This window comes from Dermochelys coriacea, chromosome 4 (assembly GCF_009764565.3).
Source record: "Dermochelys coriacea isolate rDerCor1 chromosome 4, rDerCor1.pri.v4, whole genome shotgun sequence".
NCBI lineage: Eukaryota > Metazoa > Chordata > Testudines > Dermochelyidae > Dermochelys > Dermochelys coriacea.
In genome coordinates this window covers 84,361,571-84,371,947 of record NC_050071.1, presented here as the reverse complement: position 1 = coordinate 84,371,947, position 10,377 = coordinate 84,361,571, and the positions used below count along the sequence as shown (strand labels likewise).

General features: G+C 43.2%; 1 protein-coding gene across 4 annotated transcripts in view; it reads left to right on the top strand.

The window, feature by feature from the left end:
• The first annotated feature begins 2,132 nt into the window (after positions 1–2,132).
• MTNR1A (melatonin receptor 1A) overlaps positions 2,133–10,377 on the top strand; it is a 106,740-nt gene continuing 98,495 nt past the window's right edge. For 2 of the 4 annotated variants that reach the window (XR_005292796.2, XM_043513653.1), the window contains exons 1-2: positions 2,133–2,497; positions 8,494–8,681. The gene's annotated coding sequence lies outside the window, so the exon portion shown is untranslated. Of the gene's footprint in view, positions 2,498–6,075; positions 6,715–7,290; positions 7,631–8,493; positions 8,682–10,377 lie in introns of those variants that run through there. The other 2 variants (XM_043513654.1, XM_043513655.1) reach the window with 2 other exon arrangements.

Here is a 10,377-nt window from a genome sequence, read left to right as displayed (position 1 = left end):
ACAGTCCCTTCATCAGTGCAACAGGATTCTTGGAACGGATGATTAGATGCCAGAGTCAGACTTAAAACTTGAAAGGAATGCAGTGGGAGGCATCAGGTCTGGTACGAAACAAACAAAAGTTGCCTTCAAGTAAGGCCAGCAGGATTTTAGCCTTAAACACAATCCACCACAGAATTGTCTCTAGGGCTTGCTCCTCTCAGGTGTTGAGCACCCTCAGCTCATAGGAACTTCAATGGGAGACAAGGGTTCCCTGGCTGGGATTGAGCTCTAACAGGTTTTGCAGCTCTGGTATAAATGAGCCCAATCTTACTCCAATGGAAGTCAGTGGGAGTTTTGCTATCAGACTTCAGTGGAAGCAGGATAAGGCACCTGTAGCTTTACTGTTGAGGTTTTTAATGTGAATATCTGTCAACATTATCATCAAAATGTTTTGAAAAACGGAGTTAATTTTCTACCATTGGATTCTATTTTTATTTTAATTTCTTCATAAATGACAGGTCACAATCTGGCAAACAAAGGCTACCTAAAACGTTGCTTATTTTAAGGTTAACTTTTACTTTCCGAGTAAAATATATGACTTTTTGTGACTTTACTGGTTTATGGATCCATAATTATGTTGCTACTGCTCATCATTATGGTTTTAATTATTCATGAGCAAGGACTTCAACATGTGCACATGCCATTATAATCACAAAATCATAACCAGCAGACTATTACACGCAGAACATTGAATGCAATGTGAAAACAGCAATTTCCCAAATTACACAAATAGAACTAATGACAGTTTTCATTCTTCACAATGTAACTTATTCCTACTTTGTGTAGAAGACATTAGGCTTCCATCATCGCTTCCCCCACTAGATGTCACGTCCACGAAAGAGACAGCTCCCTGCTGAAGGTTTCAAGCATCATTTCAGGGGCTGGCGATTGTTCATGGCTGTTTGAATAGTGCAAATACTTTCTCTGGGTTTGATCCACTACTGTGGCATGACATTTATCACAACACAACGTGAATTACCATTTTAAATCACAGCTGATAGGTCCCGAACAGCAGTATGATTTCTAGGACATTTTGTGCAGATCAGTTTTCTCGGGTTACATATTTTAGTCTCATGCGACATACCATCACATAAACGAGGTATTTCAATACAGCCATTGACATCCAGCAGAAAACACTTTTCTGGGGGCTGAGAAGTTCCTATTATAGAATCCAATGTAACTACGCACGGTGAATAACACGTTCACTAAAATCAGATCCTTGCTCTCTTTTTAGCAATGGCACCTCATTTTGTCTGTCGTGCTTTTGGGGAGCGGCGAAGGCAGACTGTGTCACATTCGTACATTTGCACAGGCATTCCTCCCCCCCGCCCCGAATCACGTTTTGGAAAGGAGACGAGGCTGCTTTGCAAATGAAGAAACGTCTCCACTGCGTATTTTCATGCAAAGCTGAGACTGAGAAAGGGTCGGGGGCCATCTCTCGCTCTGTCTCGCTTTTCTGTGAAGCAATGGCATGTGCTGCTCTGGGGATTGGGGTGCTGAAGTTCCCCTCCTCTTCTTCTCCACCCCCCCCCCCCCGCCTCCCCCAGCGAGCAAAGAGCCTTTTACAGCGCCCAGAGCAGAACCAAACTCTCCTCGTCGGCTTCACTTTCGTGGCTGAGTTCGCTTGCCCGTGAGGAAAGGGTGCAATTTAGAAGGAGTGCAATTAACAAGAGCTATTAGCCCAAGCGGTAAAGAAAAAAGAAAAGTGAATAAAAAAGCCGCCGCAAATACAGTCACGCGGAGCTCGAAGGGCGCCGGCCTGGGCTTCCAGCGGCAGGGGAGGAAGGTCGGGTGCCTACGCTGACAGCCCGCGCCGCGCCGTCCGGAGGAATGAATGGGGAGAGCCGGGAAAAGGATGAATGGGGCCCCGCGGCGCCGCCCCGCTCGCGGTGAATGACCCGCTCGGCGGCCGCTGCGTCCCAGCGCCGCACCGGGGCGCTGTTGCCCCGCCGCGGCGCAGGCGGCGGCTGGAATCCCCCGGCCGCGCACGTGGCCGGGGCGGAGGGGGCCGAGCGCCGCCAACGCTAGATGTCACCTGGAGGCAGCGCTGGTGGGGGAGGGGGCGCGGGGAGGCTATAAAAGTAACTCCGCGGCACGTGCCCACTTCAGGGAAACTTCAGAGCCCGGCCGCGGCCTTCGACGGCGCTGGGGCTGCCCGCGCCGCGCCGCGCCGCGCCGCGCCGCGCGGGCGGATCCCCGAGGGCTGCGGGCGAGCCCGCGCCTTGCCCCGGCGTGGCCCCGGGATGTTGGGCGAGTGAGGCGGGGGCGGGGAGCAGCATGAGCGGCAATGGGAGCGGGCTGGACGCCGCCCGCCCGCCCGCGGAGCTCAGCCTGGACCGGCCCGCCTGGGTGGCCTCCACTTTGGCCGCCCTCCTCATCTTCACCATCGTGGTGGACGTGCTGGGCAACCTGCTGGTCATCCTGTCCGTGTACCGGAACAAGAAGCTGCGCAACGTCGGTAAGGAGGGCGGCGGGAGAGCTCGGCGGGCTGAGTTCGATCCGTGCGGGGCAGAAATCGGGGCTTGGCCCTGCTTTGAGCCGGGCCTTGGCCTCGATCCTCTCCTGAGCTCCCGCCCATGATCGTACGGGCCCCGGGGGGCTCGCCAGCTCCAGCCCCTTCACCCTTCCCCGCTTCGCTCAGGCGTCCGGCGCCGCTGGCCCACGGCTCTCTCGTGCCAACCCCCGGGGCCAGGAGAGTTCATTGCCCCCCATTGCAACCCGTCCCGCTCCGCAGCGGCGCAGGACGCGAGCTCCGGCCAGCCCCCTTCTGCAGAGCTGCGTTTAACCCGCCCCGACTGGAGCTTGTCTAGCTGTCGGAGCCTTGCTCGTTCGCAGCTAAAACTCGGGCTGGGGGGGGGGTCAAAAGGCCCTGCAAGACCGCGGAGACACTGTGCGACAGATGGTTCACGGCAAATCGGCGCTCAAGCTCTCTGGTGTGTGGCGTGAGCAATTGCAACCAAACCGCGGTGCTATTTAAAGCTTTCGTTCGGTAAAAGTGTGAGCCGGTATAACGAGCTTTGCTTTGCAAAGAGCGGAACCCGGAGGGAGGATGCCAGCGCTTGTAGTGGTCTGTGAACTGACCGCATGCCACGCTACTGATCTCGAAGTTGTACGTTACTGAATACATCTCCCTGCATAAAATAACAGGGTTGTGACCTCAGACAAAATCCAAAGGTTTAGTTATGGCTGTGCCTAATTCAGAATAAAGGCACAATGTTGATAAACATCTTTCTTTATTCACCAACTACTTGCTGTTTACTTCTTTTAAAGACTGAAGCCATCTGACAGAAAATCACATTTAGGCGCGCCTCAGAAAAGTGGATTTTTGACAGGATAGGCTCTGTGACGGGCTATGGAGTAAATCCCTCTTAGTTTACTGATTATTGCTCCGACAGACAGGAACTTCTCCTTCAGAGGCTCTGCTTTATCAGGTCAGACCAGCTGCTGCCCATGTGTACCAAATCTGTGCACTCAAAACCTTTTTGAAACTGTCATTGGGGAAAAAAAAATAACGAGGGAATATATGCAGGGAGCTGTGGTGCTAAACAAAACAGCTATTTCTGTGTTGCTGTTTTTTCCACCCCCTAAACCAGGGGTCTCCAAACTTGGAGAGGAGGGCCATATATTAAATTTTTTGAAGGGGCTTCACAGGCTGAAGTAACTGTCAAAGAAATTAAATGTATGCAAAATAATTTTTTTAAAAAAACGCTACTCTGCTTTGTGTCAGTGTTGCATTAAGTTCTATATCAGGTATAAAAGTTAATCGATGCAGGTACTGTGAAATCGCACAAAATATTTGTTGATACATTAAAAATCATTTCACTTTTTTTTATTTCTAAAAACTCACATTCGTATCATACAAATGCACATATTCAAAAATAAAGAAATATTTTAGAATTAGTGAGAAGTACAGTACTGGCGTTTTTCTGACAACATTGCATTTAGCTCTGGTTCAAAGTTAGCATTCCCTATCATCAAAATTGATTGTAAATGTTCATCAGACAAGATGGAGCTGTAGTTGGATTTCACATATTTCATCATCGAAAATGTTTTTTCACATATATAAGTAGTGCCAAACAGTGGCATTGATCCACGGACAAAGTTTTTTTCCATGAGCATATTGATCACTTGATAGGCATTTGTAGAACTCTATCAGACTTCCTTCCTTCTATTTGTCCTTCAACATGTCATGGGATTGCAGGTCAATCCCTTCCATTTGAAGTTCAGATCCCTGCTCCCCATGCTACTCAGCTGCAGCCTGTCTGCGTTGTGCTGATGGGTATCTATGCCTGCCTGTTTGCTTCTCCTGCTTGGCTGCAGCAACGACTCTCCCCTAAGTTGCGTCCCCTTTTGGGGGGACGCTGGCTCCCAGAGGCACTCGCTCCTCCACACAGCTCTGCTGTGCCACCACCCCTCCCCCTGCCTGCTCCTCGCTGCTTCTCCCCTGTTGGTTGGAGGGCAGACAAATGGAAGCCCGGGGCCGGATCCGGCCCACGGGTCGTAGTTTGGAGACCCCTGCCCTTAACTGTTGTAAAGGACTGGTTCCTATTATTGATGAATGGCCTGCAGAATTTCAGTGTTAACGCCACAGAAGTCATCTGAGTTAGACTGGCTTGAGACTAGTGTTGGAGAGGAAGCTTGGTTTTGAATCTAGAAAACTGCCATGTAACTGTTCTCTGTTAGTATTATAAATCTAACTAACACTGCATAAAAGGTTTCTAAGGTCATTTTCTACGTAAGGTTTCGGAGTAGCAGCTGTGTTAGTCTATATATTTGCAAAAAGAAAAGGAGTACTTGTGGCACCTTGGAGACTAACAAATTTATTTGAGCATCATCCGATGAAGTGAGCTGTAGCTCACGAAAGCTTATGCTCAAATAAATTTTAGTCTCTAAGGTGCCACAAGTACTCCTTTTCTTTTTTCTAAGTAAGTAAAATGGTTTATAGCTTTCATTTCAAGGAATGTCAATAAGCATGATTAAAATGAAGACAAACTTCTTTTCTTATGTAGTTATCACTGATCTGAGCCTTCTGTCACTTACCTTGATGTAAATAAGGAGTACTTCCATCAAAACCAAAAGTGGTGTGAGATCAGAATCAGATTCTAGAATTCGAAGTCAAGCTGAACTTTGTCTTGCCATTTTTTTTTTCTCATTTAGACCTTTCTTTTTATCGTAGGGATTTTTTTTTGTTGAAGTAGGTGTATATTTTTAATGGGTGTGTGGGTGAGTTAGTGGATTGAGATAAACCCCTCATGTTAATTCACACGTCTCAGTTCTTCTCTTGGGAATCTGAAGTCTAGAGATCCATAGTAAGAGACCCCACAAAATATAGTGATGTGTACCCGAGAGTAGAATTGAATCCTTAGACTCTTATATCTATATTTGTTCTGCTTTAGCTCTCAGCACATCCCACTCACATTCTTGCAAATGCTCACTTTTCACATTTCTCACTCTCTACCTTTTTCTTTCTTGGTGCCTATTGAGAACTGCAGCAAATATAACATAGAGCTAAGGCCAGAGAATGTTTTTTGGGATATTGAATTGTATTAGGCTAGGTTGTGGGACAGATACTGCTGAAATTTAACTAAGAAACTGTGTTTTAGGATATAATTTACTAATAAAGCAAAGTCGTTTCCTAGGAGATAGATTAAAACTTCTGTCCTGTAAGAAAAACTTTGACTACTTTGAAAGAAAATGTATGGACTTCAGGATCTTGGGAAACATAGAAAATGGTTAAACAAACAAATCTTGTAATCCTGTAACTTTTTAGGCCCCACCCAGCAAAAATTTAAATTGGTCCGTAACTTCAATGATGTGAATAGCCCCAATGAACATTATATTGAATTCAGTGGGACCGCTCATGAGTAAAGGTATGCATGTATGTAAGTATTTCCAGGATCCGGGCCTAATATTTTTGATTGGGGAAAGGAGGATTTTCTTTAATTTTAGTGCTCTTAAATTGGGATATTTAGGAACAGGCTAAATTTTAAATGTCAGGTTGTTCATACATCTTATTTATAATTTGTTAATTATAAGGAAAGTTGCAACTATTTGCAGAGGCATAATGAGAAAGAAACTTCTGATTTTGCAGCATCACATATTATTGAGTCATTTGCTGACCCATTCATTGAGGGGGAAAAAGGACACAGGCTGAAAATTCCACCTGAAACAGGTCAGGGAGGAGCAGAAGATGCCTCCTGAAGAATATGTATTTCAATGAAGATTACTCTTCCTTCTGAAAAAGAGGACAAACTGAACTATGGAATATTTAACATTGCACCAAAACAGGTGGATGTGATGGGGGAAAATATCTTGCATCTCTATCTCTCTCATATATATTTGTGTGTATACACACACACTCACTCTTTTTTTTTTTTTTTTTTTTTTTTTTTTTTTTTTTTTGGAAGATAACTAAAACGTCAACCTGTGGACTTCTTTTATTGCTAAAATATGCCCTGGGGAATAGTAGGAAAACCTAGAAAAACCTTCACAAGAAATGGTATCGCCTGCCAGTCAGAAGGTTAGTGAGGTACTGTGATCAAAGCAAAGGAGTCAGTATCTCAAAGAAGCTTTGTCTCAGCACGCGAGGAGTGTCTGATACAACAGACTCCTTCATAGCCACAGACGTGGCTTCAGTAGATGCTCTTCTAGACACAGAAGCCGATGATGCAACTGGTAGGATCCTCTTTTATTTAATGTACTTGACTGTAATGAGTTTCATAGTTCTGACCTAATTTTATGGTGATTTTTGTAATCAACATATTACTAGGCCAAGTTCAGTCTTGGCGCAAGCAGCTGTGATCCAGGTCGCATTGGCTTACACCAGGACTGAATTTGGCCCCTGATGTATTTTAACTTTGGCCCAGATTTAATGGGAAACATTCAAGGCATAAGAATTTTGATGTTTTAAGTCTTGATCTGATGTGCAGGTCGATGAAACTTTAGTAAGCCATTCATGTACTTGCTTTCTTATTTTTTTATAAAAAGGTTCAGTATAAATCATGGAATGGTGTTTCATGGTTCTTTGTTAATGCTTATAGCTCTGCCTGATAGATTCTTTTAACAAAAGTCCTGAGTTGAAAAATTAAAGAAACAGATTTTTGCTGAGGTGCTCTGCTCAGTGTTGCAAAGGCTACAGTGACTTAGGCTCTTAAGTGCATAAGGCCCAGATTCTCAAAGGTATTTAAATTCTGAAATCAGGGGGAGTTAGGTGCCTAAATAGTTTTTGAGGCTCTAGCTAAATCACTTGTGAATATGAGACTTCAACTCCTGAGTCACTTAGACCTTTCAGCACTGAGTAGAGCAATGCCTAAATAGTTTAAAAATCTGGGCCAAAGTGACTGGCTTCAGGGAAGATAAGTGGGGAAATACAGAGTTTTCAAACCATTGCATAACATTATTACTAAAAAACCAAAATATTAGAGCACCTCAGTGAATGTAGAAAGCAGGTAACTTAAAGAAGTTTAGAAAATCTTATAAGTAAGAATTCATATGATTGACTGTCCTTATGCCTTCATTGTTCTTCTTGTCAAGAAAACAATGCATCAAGAACAAGGCGATGAAGCAGTTGTAAAAATTAGCTTATCACGTAGTAAGTTAAAAATGATTTCTCCCCTATTAGGGCCTCATTCTACACTCTTTGCGTGCGTGCACGCACACACACACACCGACCATTGTAATCACTGGGAGCTTTGCATACACAAGGACTGCAGGTTTGGGACCTTATTAGTTAATGAAGGGAGCTGCTTTCAGTCTTATCCCTCTTGATCTTCCTCTTCCCCTTCCAAACTGTATTATTTTGGCCAAGTTCATTGTTTTTGCATGACTACTTGGAGGAGCCATCATAAAGGAGTCATAAAGTGGTCTTAAGAGCCACCCACTGAATTCCTGGGGAGCTAAATTGGGTTCAGAGAGCATAGTTTGTAAAGGCAGGACCAAGAATGTCAGTGTGTGAGGTTGAGAGCAGCCCCAAATTAAATTTATATGTTCATTTGGGACATCTAGGAAAAAATGGAGGACAGCTACTTGTGTGAAATGTGTTTTTAAAAAAGTCCCTTTAAATAAATAAAAAATAACCTGAAGTATTTTTATTAATGCTGTTGAATTTTTAGAATCCAGGGCACAGTCAGTGGGAATCCTGCATGTGGAGGGCTTACAGAATTGGGCTTTTGCTTTTTAAATTAAATATGTTGCATAGCAGCATATTAATCTGGTTGGTGAAGAGACTTAGTTTCAGTATTTACTTTTATTGGAAATATTATACATGGGGGTTTTCAGATGCTCAGAGCAGCTTTCATTCAGCCTTTTCATTCTGTTAATTGTTCTTGATCTGTGGTTTTTTTTTTTTACGTCAAGACATTCTTCAACAGAGTACTTGTCATGATCTGTTTACAAAAGGAAATGAAACTTCTTCTGTTGTGAAACAGACTAAAGGAATTATTATCTTTATTACAGATTTCCCTGGATGACTTTTGCATACCCAGGGAGAAAATGGTAGCCCAAGAAATGTTTGGATCATCAGAGAGAACAGCTGTAGAAGACCAAATAACACGTAAAATAAGGGTCTGAAGAAAATTGACTGACATATTGATGGCAATGAACATTGGTATTTCAGACTTGAGTTACTTCAGGTAGCAAAAATGGTAAGCCAATTGGGGGTGGAGGGGGAAATGTCTAGCTGAGTTGTTGAACATGTCCACCTGATGGACAAAATTACAAAGCAAAATGTACAGTTTTGGACAAAGCAATTCCTTTAGAGTAGTAAATGGTGATTTTGGTTAACAATACATTCAAGCTTAGGGTTCACTTCAGAAACTTGTTGAAGTGGGACCTTGTCCTTTCAGTAACCAAAAATTAGGGGTAAGTATTTTTTTTAAAAAAAGTGTGGGTTTTTTGGTTTGTTTTTTTTTTTAGTTTTTGTCTTTCCTTACTCTTCCTGCTGGTTTTTAATTTTATGAACTGGCTTACCTTTTTGAGGCACTGCTTCTTGTCTCTTGCTGTCATGAAATACTGTTTCTGGTTGGAAACATTTTTTTTGTCTCCTAGATTTTGGTTCACCCCTTTTCTGTTTTTTCTTCGGGGTTTTTTTCTATTCTTCGCATGTTGTCTCTAGTCTCTTTTCACTTCCTCTCTTCCTCCCCTTCCCCCCCAGTACTCTGCTACTGTTTCTTTTACTGTTTTTTCTTTTCCTTCACCACTGTACATGTTTCTAGCATTAGACACTAATAACAATTCTAGTTTCTAATGATAGAAATGCTACCAGCAGTAGATATCAGATACCAGTAGCACCACTAACAAACCCTCTTAAACATTATGACTTGCTTTCATAGGGGAATAAAAACTCTGCAATGTCAGACCAGGATTCAGAGTAGCAGCCATGTTAGTCTGTATCCACAAAAATAAAAGTAGTACTTGTGGCACCTTAGCAATGAACGCAACCAGCATGCAATTTTGCAGTCTGAAAAAATGCCTTGCACCCTTTCTGTTGGCAACCTCTTTTTCCTATGCACTTGCTTCAAAACTTCCTGAAATATCACACTAATGTTCCACTTTTGAGTAATGGAACTCCTCTAGGAGGACGTGATTACTAAATGAGTTCTTTTTTGGAATGAGACACAAATGTGTGTTAATAGCTTTTTAAAAAAAATTATGGGTCTTTTGTAAACAAATAAACATGTATTTAATATGTTGATAAATAATGCTTGAGCCTTTATTATATAGATACTATCAAGAGAGTAGTACCCTTTCAGCAGGGTAGCCCTTCCAAAGTCCACCTGAATTGGGGGCAATGATTGAGCTGAATAGGGTTGTAAAGCTGTGCATCTTTCATGCTGAAGTGAGTCCCCCCATTCTTTTGAACTATGTCGTTTTAAGGATGGAAATACAATGAAACAAACTAAATAAGAATCCTGTGGTATGCCAGAGAACAGATTTATCAACCCTGTGGGCATGCTGCAAACCCCATCTTCCTCTCCTATGTTAGGCTATTGAGGAGGGTGCGGGTTGGAAAAAATATATTTAGGGGCAATCTTTGGTTTATACTGTGATTTGTAACTTATGGGACGGGTTACTTAAAGCACTGGATGGACACCTTTCGTTGTGCAGTAATAAATGATACAAATGCTCCAAGTTCAGTGTTCTTTTAAAAGCGCAAAACCATGTCAGTTTCCATTTAAAAGCAGTTTTGCACCAGAAATGTCTTCAACCAACTCACCCCAATAGCTAGAAGACTGAAACAAAAAAATCATACCTGACTATCACAGCTTCTGGTTCCACACTCTTTCAGGCAGGGTTAGGACCTGCTCAGGAATTCTGTTCTTGATTCTTGTATGCCAAACA